Source organism: Protopterus annectens, chromosome 2.part2, assembly GCF_019279795.1.
Source record: "Protopterus annectens isolate FY-2018-M chromosome 2.part2, PAN1.0, whole genome shotgun sequence".
NCBI classification, from domain to species: Eukaryota; Metazoa; Chordata; order Ceratodontiformes; family Protopteridae; genus Protopterus; species Protopterus annectens.
This window is the reverse complement of record NC_056730.1, coordinates 1,084,971,667-1,084,990,403: the sequence shown is the minus strand read 5'-3', so window position 1 is coordinate 1,084,990,403 and position 18,737 is coordinate 1,084,971,667.

The window sequence follows — 18,737 nt, the reverse complement described above, 5'->3', positions numbered from 1 at the left end:
TGCTAATAAGGAAGTTAAAGGATTATTTTTATTGACATTTGTTTACCAGGAAAGTCTGTCTGGGACACAAGGGCCCAGTTTCAGCAACAGTCCAGGGAAAAAAGTTCAGTTTAACAGAGAAACTAAAAACAAAAATTCAAATACATTACATAAAAAAATATGCATTTCAAAAATAATCAACAATATTTTAAGGCACAGAGATATACTAAAAATATGTTCTAAAAAGAACAATGAGAAAAATGTAAGTAAAACACTATATACAATTCTAGAGAGCATCCTTTTGACACTTCACAGTTGTAATAAGTAAATGTTGTGTGTTTAGTTTAATTGTAACTATAAAGGAGGAATGCAACTAGGATAGATTATTATAAATGGGGAGCAGGTGGTAGGGCAAAGTTAAGTAAAGTGGTAGAGAGGGTTGGATAGCCAGGGGAAGACGAGGAAGTGGTGATGGGTAGAAAATCTGCACAAATAGATTGGAGAAAAGTAGTACAGTAGATGAGATTCATGTTCATCCGAGGGGTATAGCATGAGCAAAGCCATGAATTTGATAGGTGGTCTTTCAAAAATGCTTGAAGGAAGGATGGTAAGTTGCAGTTCTCATAGCCTGTGGAATAGAATTACACTTTTGGAAACAGTAGCAGTAAAGGCTTGAGGTTAAAGATGGTGAGGAGCTGTTTATCATTAAAATGAAAGGGTCTGTTTGCTTGGTAGGAAGGAAGAATACAGCTTAGAGTAGGACAGCCATGGGGTTTACAAATGATGTCACAGACAGTAACTAGTTGTATGAAGTCCATGCAGTGGGGTAGTTCAAGCCAGTTCAAACTTTTAAGGACCTTCAATGTTTACTGGCATCAAATTTAACAACTTTGTTGTAACATATTTCAAGTTTAGTTTTAACAGATTGCTGCAAGTTGTAAGGAGTAAGGCTAGGGGCACCATATAAAAGTGAAAGAGGAGATAAGTGGTTGCTAGGCTGGTTTTAGTAGAGTTAGTAAGAAAGCTTTTATGTCTATAAAGCATGCTAGTTTTCTGGTGAGTTTTTTATATTATTTTGAATGTGGAGTTCAAATGTGAGGTTGTCATTAATTGTCACACCAAGCAGTTTTGTATGGGATACAATTTATATCTCTGTATTGGTAAATAAAAAGATTTTGAAGCTGGATTTGTCCTTCAGATGTTCTTTGGGGGGAGTAGTTTTTTTTTTGGGGGGGGGTTGAGTAATAATTGGGCGTTGTGAAGCCAGTTTTCAAAAGAGGCCAAGGCTTCTTCTGTGATTTCAAGAAGATGCACCAGAGTGTCAAATGAGCATATTAGAGTCAAATCACCAGCATACTGTATAAGTGGTGCTTGCAGAGAAGCGATATAGAGGTCATTAATGAAAATGTTGAAGAGAAGCAGACCAAGAATTGAGCCCCAGGGTACACCAATAGTAATGTGGAGGTAAGGAGAGAAAGTATGTTGCCATCTAACAGTCTACTGTCTGTCAGATAGGTAGCTTATAACCCACTGATTTGAAGAAGATGATAGGCCAAGATGATGCAGTTGTTGAAGGAGCTTGCTATGTGAGATGGTATCAAAGGCTTTGGACATATTCAGAAATATGTAACAAATACGTTTATCAGAGTCTGTTTTCTTGTTTAGCTTATCAGAAGAGAATAATATTGCAGTAGTTGTACTATGGCCAGGACGGAATCCATGTTGAGTACTGGTTAAGAGCTGTTCTAAGAGGAGACGGTGAAGAAGTTGAACACAGATACATTTTTCTAGGAATTTTAAGAGAGGGGAGAGAATTGCAATGTAACAAAAGTTAGAGACTTATGTAGAGTTTCATCCTTTGTGCAGTGGGGTGACATATAATCATTTCCAAATAGCTGGGACATAAGATTCCTGTATGGATCTATTGATTAAGGTAGCTACTGGGTAAGATATGGCTTCTGCTGCCATCTTGAGGTTTTCAGGTGGGAAGCTGTCAGCAGCTGTGGAGCAAGGTTTAAGTTTAAGTAGCAGTTTTTTACAGTAAATTTTGTTGCATGTGTTAAGGTAAAGCTGTTAGCATTTGTGGCTAAGGATTGTTTGGATTCATATTTTTCAGAGATTAATGTGAAAATGGAGAGGGCAGTTGATGGGTTTGTGTAGGGGAAGGCGATGTGCTGTTGGTGAGGGCAGCAATGCTCTAAGGGGGGAACAGGTTTGAGAGGGTTGCAGATCTTTTATGTGCCAAGATTGAGTAGTGTGTGAATAAAGGACTAGAATTTTTTGGATTATTTTTATAACTAAGTTGTAGTTGGTCATATATTGTTTCTTAATGTTGTACATTTTTTAGCTTGATTACGAAGTTCCCTGCATTGCTGAAAGTTATTTTTTATTTAACCACTCCCTCCAAGCCTTGCCTCTGGTACACATAATGTTTTTGGTAAGGGTGGATAGGCAGGGGGTATTTTACTTTTAGTCTTTTTATATGTAGAGGGACACGGTTATTTAGGATGTTTAAAAATGTATTAAAAGTTGTAACTACATCATCTAATGGAAGAGTTTTTAGTATAGACTGGTTAAAGGACCTTAGGCTACTGTTGAATAAGTTTTTGTTAAATTTTGTAAGATTCCTGGTTGGTTTAAGTTGGTGGGTGTTGAGGTGCATATGCATTGAGATGATCTATTAGGAAGTTAGGATAACTTGCCCTGATAGTATATTTACTGGGGTCTGAGACTGAAATCCAATTAAGAATTGTGCCCTTATTGCTTTTGTTGTATCTAGTAGGTGTTGTGATTAGCTGAGTCAGACCAAATAGATTTATGCAGGATGAGGGACTATCAGATGTTACATTTTTGCTGGTCGATATTGATATCACCCAGAATTATGTTTTTCTTAAGTAATAGTACTAGATATACAGGAGAGAAATTCTTTGAGAATACGTATGTTTTTCCTGAGGTGGGGAGCAAATTACAATAATACAGAGTGTTTGTTCAGAGTTTAGCTTTAAAAGTGTTATGAGTGCTTCTGCTGAGTGAAATCTAGGGATGAAGCTGAGACTAAAGGAAAGGTTATAGGAGCTGGGGTACAGTAAGGCAACTCCTCCTCCCTTTTTGTGGGGTCAGTCAGTCAGTCCTCATAATCTTACAGCCTGCAGGTAATATTTCTATATATTTCATATTGGGTTTAAGCCATGTTTCAGTGATGGCTAGGATTTCTGGGGAACAGAGTGATGGTTCTCCCATTCGATTCTCGGCTGGAGCACCTTCTGTGTGGAGTCTGCATGTCCTCCCCGCGGTTGAGTAGCATTCGAAAGACATGTGTGAATGGGCGTGCCTTCGTTGAAGGTTGGGCATCGAACTGGCACCTCAGCACCGTAAAAATCTATTGCCAATCATTAGTGGACCGTAGTTCCCCTGTGGCGACCCCTAACTGGGAAAAGCCGAAAGAAAAACAAAAAAAGAGTGATTCCCAGGCATGTAGATCTGTAATTTTATTATAAATGCTATGAATATTTAACATTATCAGACTTAGTTTTTTGGCTGGACTTGCACTTGACAGAGTGGATTAAAGATGGTGAAAAATTGTTTATCATTAGAATGAAAGGGTCTGTTTGCTTGGTAGGAAGGAAGAATACAGCTTAGAGCGGGACAGCCATGGGGTTTACAAATGATATCATAGATAGTAACTAGTTGTACGAAGTCCAGGTAGTGGGGTAGTTCAAGCCAGTTCAAACTTTTAAGGACCTTCAATGTTTATTGGCACCAAATTTAGCAACTTTGTTGCAGCATATTTCAAGTTTAGTTTTAACAGATACCTGCAAGTTGGTAAGGATAGGGGCACAGGCTGGACTTGTGCTTGACGGATTAGGAAAATGGTATGTGTGTAAATGGGATCTAGACTGGGTGGAAAATGCCTTTGTATAATGAATAAGGGATGCATTAGAGAAAAAATGGCTTGTAACTAAAAGAGGGGAGTTATCTGGGCTGTTATAGTGCTTGCAGAAACGGGAGGTATTCAGATTTAGGTTTAAATTAGTAGGGCCAGGGTTTGGGTGTATATTCCCACACAATTGAGTCCTTGAGTTCTGAAGCAAAAAATTGAAATAATTCTTAAGGATGGGTATGAGCAGATGTTTTGTTTTGAGGGAGGAGGTGATTATAGAGAAGAATTCTGTATTTAAGACAGAGAGAGGATTGAAGAAGCTATGAGATATTAGAATAGTTATTATAACTGTCTAGGTTAAGTAGGAGGCTGAATGTTGGGGTTGTGGTACTGCAGTTTAAGGAAAAGAGGTCAATATTAGAATACGAGAGAATAATATAAGAAGCAGCATTTTGTATACAAGAGTTACTGATCAAGGGGAGAGGTGGTAGAGGGCTAGAATTTAGGAAAAAATTGTTTAGATGGAAAAGTGAAAGATTGGTGGTAGTGTAAAAGGACAGTGATAGTCTGGGATTTACAGAATGAGGATGGGATGATTAAAACATTAGATAATATATTGTGGGAAGGAGTTTTTAACTATCTTGCCATTGAGTGGTCAAACCTAGTAGGGTTTGGCTGGAACAGATGAGAGAGATACTGAGCTAACACATTAAATAATTACATTGTGTGGAAGGAGTTTGAACTATCCTGATGTGATGTTGAGTGGGTGGAGCATGGTACAGAATAAATGTAAAGTAAGGAGGGGTGGGTAGGAATTGGGGATAGTGTAGAGGAGTGGAGTGAGCCCAAGCAAAGCAAGGGCGAACAGAGCAGGATCCACTTGCTGACAATGTTTGTAGATCCCAAAAGAAACAATCAGTGGATAGTACTCACAACAGATCAGAACTTCATCACAGCTATTGTACACAGCTATAAGGATAAAAAGTCCAAGTCAATATCTGCATATACAAGAGGTTATAAAGGAGCGTGTCTTGATAAAGGGAAAGCCACAAGTGGTATTCCTCAGTGGTAAGGACTTTTTTTTGCTTCATTTTTTCCCTCTGTTGCATCTTGACTATCTTGATTGTGACCAAGCAATAATAGTGAAGCAATCATGCAGACATTTTAGGGATTTTTTTTCACTTTTTGCTCTATATTTCCTATGTGTGCCAGCTCACAGTCAAGCCGCACATAACTGATTCCACAACTGTTAACTTCCTCTGTGGGTGACATAAGCCTCAGCAGCCTGCCTTCCCTGAAAGTGTCTAGACTATTTTTGCTCCAAGTCACCATCAAAAATTAAAACCAGTATGTCCTAATCCTTACACTATAGAAGGCTCAAGCAGACACTGCCTCATGGTTCCCCTCCCAACCACTCCACAGCCTAGGCTCTTAATTAAATTTATGTCAACTTGTTTGTAGTCTGGGCTTTATCCATCTATTACACTGAGCTAAAATTGGGATAAGGACAAGGATCTATAATTTGTAATGTATACATTTCTAGCATAGTGGAGGAATTACACAATAAGATGAAATCTCTTCAGATTAGTCTAAGTTTGAGATGGGTAGTGGTTCTTAATCTAAAATGGAATCTAAGGAAACTAGAAAACTATGGAAGAATGTGATAGCAGAGTTTTAATATCAGAAACAGTGAGGTTGCAGTCATAATGATACCATTTAAACTATCTGCCCTCATTTCTGTTATCTCAGATTCAGTTAGCAGTCTAGTTGCAGGAAGGAATATCATTAAAGTTTAAAGAAGTAATTACTCCCTTATATTCAGTACTGATTAGACTAGTTACTGAGTACAACACTCCCTTTTGGGATATATCTCACTAAACATATTAATCCAAAAGTTCCTAACCTAAAATATCACAGGCCTAAAGTCCATGAGCTATCAAGAGTTGCTAGAAAACCTATATTTTTATTCAGCATGTTATAGACCTTTGATGGAAGATCTCCATCTCACTTATCACACTATTAGAGACCCAGCTGTTGAAGACCACCTGTATCTCTGAACATCCAATGGTTACACCAATACTGGTAGAACAGATTTATAAGCCATAAGTGAATAAACATCACCTGCATGTTAAGCAGTATGGCTTGCTATCTTCCTTTAACCATAACCTAAATGGCTGGCTATACCCATAAATTACCTCCAGGATTGACTAGTACGGCCTTCCCAGAGAAAGCATGCATGGCATGAGAGAGCATACTAACAAGACATAAATGTCATGATACTCAATAGTCGTGAAATATCTATCAGTCTATAAATCAAAGTCAGAATGGAAGGTAATAACTGTCTAGAGATAGGCACCTTTTTTTGCTTTCCTGGTGACCCATAATGATACACAGCAGAAGTCACAGCAGATAACTACAAAATACAAGTTAGAAGAGCAGGAGTTTACTTATATACACAATGTGTAGGTGCATGTATTTAAGCAGCTAAGACCTTCAAATGTCTATGCTTTTCAAGGAGATGGGAAATGGGGTACAGCAAAATATTAATGGCATGGCAGTTATACTGCTCATGTCTCAGGTGTGTGAAAGGAACAACAGGGGGTGAACATTTGTGGGGACCCAAAGCTGCCTGCAGTTTTAGTAGGAGATGAACATTTTAGAAAAGGTGCAAAATGATACATTTCAAGGCTTGCAATTAATGCAGGAAGAATTAGATGAGAGGGAATATATTGGAGGTATCTTGTAAGACAAATATATATTTGTGTATGAGTAAAACACAGGTACAATCATGCAAATTAATGAGTTAAAACAGTGACTAGGACTACCAGAATACCTTTTGTATATCTACGGTCACTGAGTAGTGCTAGCCAATTTTACTGCTATATGGACATCTGTTTTCAACCTCTCTGTTATGTGCAGTTCTGACCACCTTACAAAACAAAAGGATAGTAATTTGTCCATGAGTGTGCTGACAGAAATAGTAAAACCAGGATTGAAAACTAACTACAGAGGAAGATTTCAGAGATTAATGTTTGCATTAAGAGGCATATCAACAGAGGGGATACATGATCACATAATAAGTTGTAAATTGAGTGATTATAGATCTTCAGAAGGGACAGACAGGAAGAAAATGTCCTAACTGGCATATTACTACGAGATAAGGAAAAGCATTATTCCACAGAGAGAGCTGTGGATTCAGGAAATGTACTCACCAAGTGGTTCAGACTGAGGAAGCTGATAGATATAAGATAAAGTCTGAGCATTTGAGTTTAATGCTAATTCAATAGCTACATGACGATGCTGAGTGACTGAATAGCTATTATGCATGTTTTACTGGCTTAATTACATTAATAATTAAAACATCAAAGAAATTACTTCATAAAGTAGTGTCAAGGTGGAATAGGCTGAAAGCTGTTGTCAGTATATAACTGCAGAATTAGTAGATCCAAAAATACTAAGGGGAAGAATCAGTCATATTTGAAACTGTGGGTGCCTGCATGTGAAACTGCTGCAAACTTATCATGCATTACCAGTGGGGCAGCTGTTCAGGTTATAGATGCTGAGTGATTCCAACATTATATTCTCATTAAACTCGGGTGACTTGGAAATCACACAGAATTTCCAGGCCCTCTTGTGCATTTTGCAGTTGTAAAACATGGGCAGTATAACTTGACATTCAGAAGCATGTAGTGTATCTCACTTGTCAGTGAGAAAGGGTAGCAAATCTTATTATGTACATAATGGTGGCCCAGGCTGTGAAAAACTGATTTATCATTCCTGAAATAAAATAAAATCTGCTCATCTGAAACTCATAAGGACATTTTTGTTAAAGATTTATCAACACACACACACACACACACACACACACACACACACACACACACACACACACACACACACACACACACACACATGCCATGGTTCTTTTATACACATGCGCACACAGACACACACACACACACACATACACAAAACATACATATACACGTGACATGTACACACACATACATACACTTGCCATGGTGTACACACACACACACACACACACACACACACACACACACACATACACGCAAAACATACATATACATGTGACATGGTGAACACATGCACACACACACACACATATATACACACATGTACATGCAGGCACACACATAAACAAAACATACATATACATGTGTCATGGTACACACACACACACATGCATATACATATGACATGGTGCGCACGCACCCACAAACAAACGCGCACATGCACAGACACATACATGCACACACATATACACATATACATGAGTGACATGGTACACACACACAGACATACACATCTACACACACACACACACACACTACCATTGCCACAAACACATATACAGCAACACATATGTCTATTTACTTAACTTTCTTTGTATACATTCTATGAACTGAAGTAGAAAAAAAATAATAATGTAATATAAATATCCAAGGAAGCAGATTGCACTATGAATTGCTTCAAAAAACAAAATACAAGAGTAGTTATCACCATGATGTGCTGGCAATCAATATATATATATTTTTATTTCTGCAAGCCTTACAACAAACAGAACATGAAAAAAGTAATAAGAAAAGTATTAAAAATAAAACTATTGTGTGTGCACCCACCCACAATGGTCACATCAGTTGATACCTATTGTAGAATGCATTTGTGAGGTGAAAGCTGGTTGTTAATGAACTATGAAGTCTGACAACTAGAGCTTACATTTAGAAACATAGTTATAAGTAAAGTAATAATTTATTCCCAAAAGATAGGAGATAAGGTGTAGCTTAATTATTTATCATGCCATGTTACATCTCCATAGGCTGATTAAGTCAAACAGCATTATAATATGTTTAGACATTGTATTAAAGTGTTGGCTTGTTTTATTTCTAATAAACTTCCTTGCTTCCACTGAATACTGTTTATGGGTTATTCTTTATTTAATCTGGATTAAAACTATGGTATCCATTTTTTGAGGATAATTTGGCACAATTCCATTGATTCAAAAGTGTCAACTCTCACTCTGAATCAGAAAATATGTCTACCTACTTACTTGGCATCATTAGAAAGTTCTCTTATTTTACAGTATAAACATGTAAGCCTCAGCAAAAATTCAGCTGTAACAACTAATAGATGTCTACTGTAGCAATACCACATCTTGTTACAGCACAAACAATATTACAGTATGTGCTTGGTATTCTTAGGACCACAGGTCTCAGAGAGAGATTAAATTTATAACTCAAGGTCAATTAAGAAGGTTAAAAGCTGCTAGAACATTTTCGTTTTTCTCTCATGTTGACACTGATGATTAAATCTATGAGTTGTGAATAAGTTACTTCCATTGGTATAGGGTTTATTCCCTCAGCCTTCTTTTGTCTGTTATGCGACCCTGAGTAACTCACTTAACCAGATAGTGCTTTGGGGTAATTGGGAATTTGGGCTGGGCTCCTTACTGGTCTCCTGGACTGCATGCCTACTGGCTAGCTATGAACTAAATGTTCAGTCGCTTTTTGGATTTACTTAGACTCCTGCCGTTGATGATATTTGTTCCATAACCAATGATGGCTCTAGGCTCCTTTTCTTGTTGGGGCATAGTATCTAGTGAGTGGGGCACATAGGGTGCATAAAAAAAGAGAAAAAAACATACCAATAAAGTATGGCATACATAAAACATGGTAACAGCTGACCCATAATCCACTGTTGCAAATTAAAGACCATTCCCTATGGAAAAAAAGTGAATGCCATAATCTTACAAATCCTGCAGTATTTACAACACAGAGAAACTACTAAGTTGTAATGATCAAGGACTATGGTTTGGATGAATTGTTGCAATGCTACAGTGTAACAAGGCAAGGGTGTAACCATACAAAAGAGGTGTGAAAATGTCATGTACACAGTCATTTGTGGCTCAGTAGAAAGGAAAAAAATATCATTAACCCAAATTCAAGAACAAAACGTTGGACTTATTTTAAACTGTGCTGTATTGTAAGGAAAATATATTTTTTAAACAAATACAGCACTTTTTGGCACTGTTTAAGATAAAACACACATCTTCCCACTGTTAACAATGTTGAATAGCAAAGCAGTTTAAAAGTCTTGACTTAGAAGAAAGTGGTCAGTTAACAGTACTGTCAGCAGTGCAACTAGGGCAGTGTGAAGGAGGCAGCTGTCCCATCTGCAAAGTGTTAGCGTGTGAACCACATAGTTCTCTCAATAAATCAGGGACAAGTCTCAGCAGAATCAGGTACGAATCTAGAAATAATCAGGGACAATCAGGGACACTTTTAAAATATTAGTAGTATTACTGTAAGATATTGACAGGATAACAGAATGTTATTAGTATACATTTTCTGAACTAAAGGAATTCTATTACAGGGATTCAATACACTCTGTGTAGGCTTAGCATGAAGCCTACCTGGAGTTTACATATTAGCAAGATGCGCTAATTTCATATACATGTCACTCATCACCCTTACAGAAATACAAGTGCGGTTTTGTAGGCAGTGACAGTGTTGCAGGCCAGTAAAACAGAACAAACACCTGCAAACATGCAAACATGTTTACCTATGGGTAAACTAGTTCTGCATGATTGAGCGGACAGCCACAATGACTATCAGGGCTTAATATAAGGCAATTCATAAAGTTCTAACACATTACAGGAAAGTGCAGTCAGTGCAAAGTACTGTGCAAACCTGTTTTAGGTATAGAGAATAAAACTTTTGGTGGTGATCAGCAAGGGTACATAGACTGAATTAGAAACAATTATTTTGGGAAAGAGTGTGTATTGAAAAGGGCCATACACATGAATTATAGGAAAGAGCACAGGGGAGGAGGACAGCAGATGAGGGCATGTCAATGTACATAAACCACAAAGACAAGACATTGTAGCATGAACAGTAACCACATATCGATATGATACAGTACGTACTGCTGTTTACACCTCCTGAGTGGGTATAGTCATATCATCATGCAGTTATTATATATAATGTGACTGTCACACAAGGTCACATGTGATTGTCACACACGCATCCTGACATGATTACTGATGAGGACATTTATCAAGGATGGCATATACAACAGAGGATGGATACATATTGTGAAGAAGTGCAAAATGACTTGCTTGAATATGAATGTTATGTCAGCATAGGTCTCAATCAAGTGGCCGCATAGCAACAGGCTCATGGACAACAGTAGACAGAAGCACTCACAATCAGGGACAATATCAGAATAATATCACCACTCTTCTGTGTTATTGACATTAAATAGTGATTGTGAGTTAGTATGCATGTTCTGCATGAACACAGTTGTACAACCCTAATGATTTGTCTGTAATCTATATGGGGAATCAAGCACACCTTCATGAAAAAAATTACACCCTTCAGAGGTAATGTAATGTGATCCATTGGTCTACTCACTTTATGACATAGGTGTTTATGCCCACTTGAGACAGTTTCTCTGTAATACCTGAGTGTGGATTTGTGTCAAATGCCTTGGCCAGGTCAAGTTTCACAGCATGAGAGTGTTTTCCTCATGCATGCCCTTGTTGATCTTCTTGAAGACATCAAACAGATGTAACACACATGATGTAGCCATAATAAATCAAACATGGGTATGGCACACAACTGGGAGATTACCTGTGTCCTTTTTGATAAAGTCCACGATGACTCGTTGGTCTGTCTCACAGATGAGGAGAGTCAGGCGTATGGGTCTATAACTCCATGCATCAGGTGATGTTCCCCACTGGTCAGACAGATGTCTGTTGCTGTACACCCTTCTTTGAGAACACAGACTGTCTGGAGACTGTGTTGAAGTAGGGATCCAACTATGCCTGCTAGGTCAAGTTTTAAGTCACACCATAGGCAACCTGGGATATTGTCAGGGCCCATTGATTCTGTGTTATTAGCCATAGAGAGCACACAGATGAGCTGCTCTACTGAGGATAAAAACTGAGCAATGTTTGTATGTATACATTGGCTGATGGTCAGCTAGCAGATTGACTATTTTCTCTGGTTGAGTGTGGCTGGTGCCATTCACAAATAGCTCTGTGCTTAGTTGTGTATCCCCCAAAAATGTCACATTTATTGAAATACAAGTCCAAATACAGCCTTGGTCATACATCACATGCCACACAGTGGTACTGTTCACACAGTCATACAGCTGTACCAATGTCATATAATTACATCAATTGCACAACATATGCCTATATGTGTTTCATGGGAAAGCTGTTTCTTTGCAGCCTGATGCCATTTAGAACACATTACAGATCAGTTGTTTGTGGCACATGCAGAACATTTCCTGACACAAATGCTACTAGTCACACAATGGTGCTACTGACCATATCAATAATCCTTGGGAATAGCAACACAACTGCACATACAATGCATTCCACAAGGTTGCAATTGAATCAAAACATGTGATATTTCTTTCATATCACAGCATTACAACATGTGGATGGAACAAGATGTATGTGCCTATGTAATCAGTATGGATTTATATTGATGTCTGTCACGGAGCATTTAATGATGGTAGGTAGACACATGCACACCTGTGCCATACTGCAAGTGTCTCTGTGATGGTAGAATGAGAACTCTGTAGAATGCTGATCTTCTCTACTGCAACAACACATTTATTTATTTGTTTTTGTTTGTTTGTTTACTGGGGTGGTCTGACTGGGTCTACAGAACCCATTTTTAGCGGATGCCTAGGAAGAAAAGCTCCACATATGGTACAATACAAATACAGTATGGTCCACAAACAATGTAAGTCACATCAGGAATACTATACAAAAATCAGTTGAATGAATGTAAACTAGGTTACAAGATATACTACACATCTGGACAATTCTAAAAATTTAAATCATTATAGGCAATTTTAGTCATTCTAACATACATAGGCTATGAGTAAATAAAGTAATACAAATAATGTGTAGGTAATATAATGTATGGTATTGGCTGTTATGGTACATGAAAAATTAAATGTTGGTTTAAGTTAGGAAAAATAATAGCTGAAGAGTTAGTGATGCATATAGACAGTGAGAGAGTCAAGAAGAACAGAGGCATTACAGACTGAGCAGTAGCTTAAGGATATGGTATATAAACAGAGAAGGAGGAGACTTAGGATCATGCATACTGTGAAGGAGTAAGATGTGGCAGAAGAGGAGGATGAAGCTAGTGTGGAAGAAGAGGAAGAGCTGAGCATTAGGCTGGATTTATACAGGAGCACAGCCATGTATTTTGAGATTATTTTTTAAAGAGGCTTTAAAGTAGGTTAGGTCATGCATAGACCTGGTAACTACAGGTAGTGAATTCCATAGTTTAGACACAGAATATGAATACAGATAGTGACCTTTTTTTTTTTTTGTTTGTTTTTTGTTTTTTTGTGGGGGTTTTTTTGTGGGTTTTGATAGCTAAGAGATTTGTCTTCTGATTGTAGGGATGGATTTGATGTGTACGGTTTGACTAGACTGGCTAGTGCAGGGCAGGCAATAGGCTTGAAAATAAGGTTGTGCAAGGAGGATAGCTGAATGAAAGCAAGTTGGTTGGGGAGTTCAAGCCAGTTTAGTTCTAGCAGCAGTTTACAGTGGTGTCTGCGATATTTAGAGTTTGCGGCAAACCTCGCAACTTTTTTATAGCACTGTTCCATCTTGCTTAGGGTAGAAGTTTGTAAGTTAGTTGGGATAGAGCACCATAAAGAAGGGAGGGAAGTAAAAAGGTTTTTGCTAGGGTAGCTTTGGTTGCTGTAGTTAAGAAATATTTGCTTCTATATAAAAGTCACAGCTTTTGATGAGTTTTCTTTATATTTTGCTGTATATGGGGGTAAAAGAAAAGTTTATTATCTATGATTACTTCTAAAAGTTTGGTTTCCTGCACCATTTCTATGATGGTGTTGTCAGATGCAAAGATGTTGGAATGATCAGTGACAGGGGAGGTTTTATTTGGGGTGAAGCAGTACTAGTTTAGTCTTCCTTGGATTAAGAAAGAGTTGGGCATTTTTTAGCCAGGATTCAACTGCAGTGAAGGACTGTTGCATGTTTGAAATCAGTTCTGGTAGTGATTGAGTGGTACAGATTATGGTGGAATCATCAGCGTACTGAATGAGGGTTCCAGAATGGGAGGAAGTGTAAAGGTGTCTAGAGAAAATGTTGAAGAGTAGGGGTCTGAGGATGAAGTCTTAAGGGACTCCAATAGGTTTGTGGAGAAAGGGTGAGAGCTCTTTGAACCATTTCACTGCTTGTTTATGATCCTTAAGGTAGCTCTGAAACTATTTTATTGTGCTATGTAAGAAGCCTAAGTTAGACAGTGTGTTCAGTAGTACAGGGTGAGATTCAGTGTCAAAAGCCTTAGAGAGGTCAAGGAATACTGAGACTGCATAGCATCCTGCATCTCTGTCCTTGTTTACAGTGCCTGTAAAGGATAATAGGGCTGTAGATGTGCTGTGGCTGGGTTGGAAACCATGCTGGGTTTTGGTTAAAAGCTTGTTTTGCAATAGATATTGCATTCATTGTTGACAGATACCTCTCTCGAGAATTTTGGATATGGTGTCAAGATGGATATAAGACGGAAGTTAGTTGATTCAATAGAGTAGCCTTTCTTTGTGGATGGGGGTGATGCAAGATTGTTTCCACATGGCTGGTACTTCTAATTAAGATAAAAAACTATTTATAAGGATACTGGTTGGGTAGCTAATTGAGTTGGCAGCCAGTTTGAGGTAGTGTGGTGGAAGAATATCAGCCGAGGTAGAGCAGGGTTTTAGTTTTTGTAGCAGTTTCTTTATGGTGTCTGTGGGTATGGGCTGAAATGAGAATGGAGTTTGTATGACATTTTGTTGAGTAGGGGAATTATTAATGACAGGGTCAAAGGTGGTTGATGGTATAGGATTGGTGCATAAATAGGGTGAAGATTTGGGGGCAGTGTTAGGGTTGTTAGTAGGTCTGCTGTTGATTTTATGAAGTGTTTGTTAAATATTTTGGCTATATCTGATGGAGGGGTATTAGGTGATTTGGTGTGATCTCTATTTATCCCAGGGTTAAGTAGAGTTGATATGGAGTGCCATATTTTTAGGGTTGTTTTTTATACTGGAGTTAAACTGGAAATAGTATGATTTCTTATCTTTGTTGATTAATTTTGTCACTTTGTTACATTTTGTTTTGAAGTTGACTCAATTTTTGGTCATTTTTGTTTCATTTCCAGGTTTTCCAGGCTAGGGCCTTTTGCTTCATCATGTATTTACACTCCTTAGAGAAGCATGGGGCTGAATTCTTTTTGATTCTTTTCATACAAATGGGGGCTAGGGTATTAAGCATGTGAAGAAAGGTATTATTAAAGTATAGTTCAGCATCAGTAAAGGGTAGTAGTTTGAGGGGTGTCCAGTCTATTTCATGTAGGAGATTGCTGAATTTATGCTCATAAAATTAGTTGAATTCCTAACCAGTTTTACAGTATGTACTCTTAGTTGCTGGTAGTTTGTTCTAAGGGCATAATCTGGCAGATGATCGCCCAGGGAAATAGAAAGTGTACAAGAACAGGAATAATTGGTGGAGTGGGATACCAGGATCCAGTCTAGGGTGGATTGACAGGGTAAGATTTTTGTCTGTCATGTCTTAATAAGCTACCAATTTACATAAAAGTTTATCATACTATGACAGCAGTTCTCAGAAGGCATATTACTACACCTGTTATAGAAGGAGCACATAATGAAATGGCAGCAGTGGCCATCAATACATTAGCTCACATCATAGATTGTAAGACCCTCTTGTAGGCATACTGTACATCCACACTTTAACATAGCACATGTCAGTGACAGCAGCATTGACATGTCAAATGTTTGTAGGGTCATAGGACATTATTAAGCTAATGGCCAACATCACATTTAACTCATTCCCTTCAATACAGCTCTTTTGAATGTGTACCTTTAACTAAAGGTGGATGTGGCTTGAACCTTTAAAAAATGAGGTTATCGACTTACAGTTCTAACAAATGCTCATTGACAGAGGTCAAATATCAATAGAGTTGCATTTTTCATCATGTATGCTTCAAGATAAAATATTCTAATATATTGTATGTAGCATGGTTTTGAAAGCATTAATGCAAATATGATCAAACAATATTTGATGCCTAGAGGCACAGTAGGAGGTAACTGCTAAAACACACAGAGGTGCACTCACTTGTAATGAGTTAAAACAAACTCCTTATATCTTTATGATGGAAGATAGTAAGACGATTGTGCATATGTGTGTATTTGTTGGATTGCATTACATAATGCCATTGCCCATATGGGACATGTGCAACACACCATGATAGAATTAGCAATCACACATGCAATGGTCTGGAGATGGCTTGCAGAGGATCATGGAAGGATTCTGCTTCATGATGTGTGTATGCATATTTGACATGAGAACATCCTCCACTCCTCTGCAGGAAGGATGTAATGTGGCCAGAGGAAAATATGAGGATGGTGGATGCATGGGGCTACATTAAAGTTTCTCATAAGTGGTTGTGAAATGAAATGTGAATTTAAAGATCATACAATGGCCCTAATGTACCAGCAACCACACTCAATGCAGTATACTGGGTCTGATTTGAACATTACACCTGTGTAGGTATAGAAAATGAATGCCATGCAGTATAACACTAGCACCACCACATGTGTCTAATTTTAACAGTATCATGTTGCACTTTATGGAGTATGATAGCATTGTTGTATGCTGAAAACATCATATTGGGAGGAGTGTCCAACATGAATGTGGACTCACATTTCTATGTAAAATTGTCTCAAAAGTAATATTTGGATGTATATGCACCCAAGCTGTCTGATGTCAGATTAGAACCCCTATATGTCTATGTCAAGAAGCTTGAGAGCACAGTGCTTAATGTTACTGCAACTGCACAAATTTGTCTTGAATACTGTCAGAGTGCATGTTATACAGGATGACAGTATCAGTGTATGTTATAAGAAGCTGTTCGAAAGAGTGTCTGACATAGCTGTAGACTCACATGTCATTCTAAAGTACAAAGTACATACAAACCAATTGATCGCAGTGAGAGCAGAACCCCTACCTGACTATCTGAAGAGCACAGTACTTAACACAAGTGCCACATTACAAGTCTGTGTCTTGTGAGAAGAAGACGGTTGTAGAATTATCTCACATGATGTTCTAAAATGGCCTCTTGAATGTGAACCAACTGAACACACACACACACACACACACGCACACACAAACACACACCAATTGATAACAGTGAAAGTACAACCCCTACCTATCTACAGAGCAAAGTTCTTAATGCAGGTACCACAGCACAAGTCTGGCTTTTATAATGTCAGACAACAGTTTATAGCTGATGACATCAGCAGTGTCTGGTGAGAAGAAGATGGTAATAGGAGTGTCTCACATGCTGTTCTAAAATGGTCTCTTGAATGTGAACCAACTGAAAACATATACACCAGTTGACTGCAGTGGGATTAGAATGCTTGCCCAACAAGGTACACAAGCTAGACAACTCAGTACTTAATGCAAGCACTATGGCAAAAGTCTGACTTTTACAATGTTGCTAGACAATTTATAGTGGATAACATCATCTTTGCATGTTTGAGTGACAAAGTTGGGAGACCTATCAGTAAAGAATACAAGAAAAAATCTACCCAAGCTAGATTTGCCACTGTGTGATTCCTTAAAGCCTCTTGTATCAGAGGTAACATAGTATATATGCAAATGACCCCCTTAAGGGCATCAGGTGTTTTAGCTATATGGCAGTTCTGAATGCCCAATTTTTTCTTTTTTCCTTTTTAAGTCTGTTATGGACAAATTCAGGCCAATAAAGCCTTGGAGGTCTGCATGAAATGAATGGGTAGCCATGTACAACTATCAAAATATTTGTACTCCATAGGACTGTATTGCTGACAACAGATACTCACGTACACTTCTCTGTCTGGAAGGACACACACACACACACACACACACACACACACAAACAAACACACACACAGACACACACACACACACACACACACACACACACACACACACACACACACACACACATACACACACCAGTTGACTTCATTGAGATTAGAAACCCTGCTTAATTAGGTACACCAGCTACAGAACTCAGCACTTAATGCAGGCTCCACAGCACAAGTCTGATTTTTACACTGCTGCTGGACAATGTGTAGTAGATGATATACTCATTGGATGCTTGTGAGAAGATGTTGTGAGGCCTGCATGAAATGGCTGGGTAGCCACATATGGCTGCCAAGATATTAGTTCTGCATGGAATCGGATTGATGCTAAGATACAGATTGATGTTCCTCTGACTATGCACACACACACTTACACATACATACAGACACACACATAACGTGGCTGCTGAGTTAATTTAACACACATACATGTAAGTATTTTGTTCCCATCTGCAAAAGACAGTATTTAATGACTGCAACACTCTTGAAGTATGTATTTGCCAAACCAAAAAGAACTGTAGATTCTCCACCAAAGGCTGCCTGCCCACAAAGATTCCAAAGGAAAGAAGAAAAAAGCAGGTACTGGCCACCACGCTGAATAGCTTCAAAACTTTTATTTAAAACACAATTAAAAACACAGGATTGAGTGCTTTTGGGACCAAGCTGTTCTTCAGATGCAACACTCAAATGAAACTGCAGTTTTTATATAGCTCTTCACTTAACATTCAGTACCGCACCCTCCTTTTCTTTGGTGCAGGATATATATAACTCCATTTAAACCTGGGGTTTTGTATGCTGCTAGCTCAATGATCTATTTAGTTTTATTCAACTCTGTCTCAATAATCAAGTCACCTCCCCTTTTGTTTTTATTTACACATTGTATAGCCATAAACTTAAACTTATG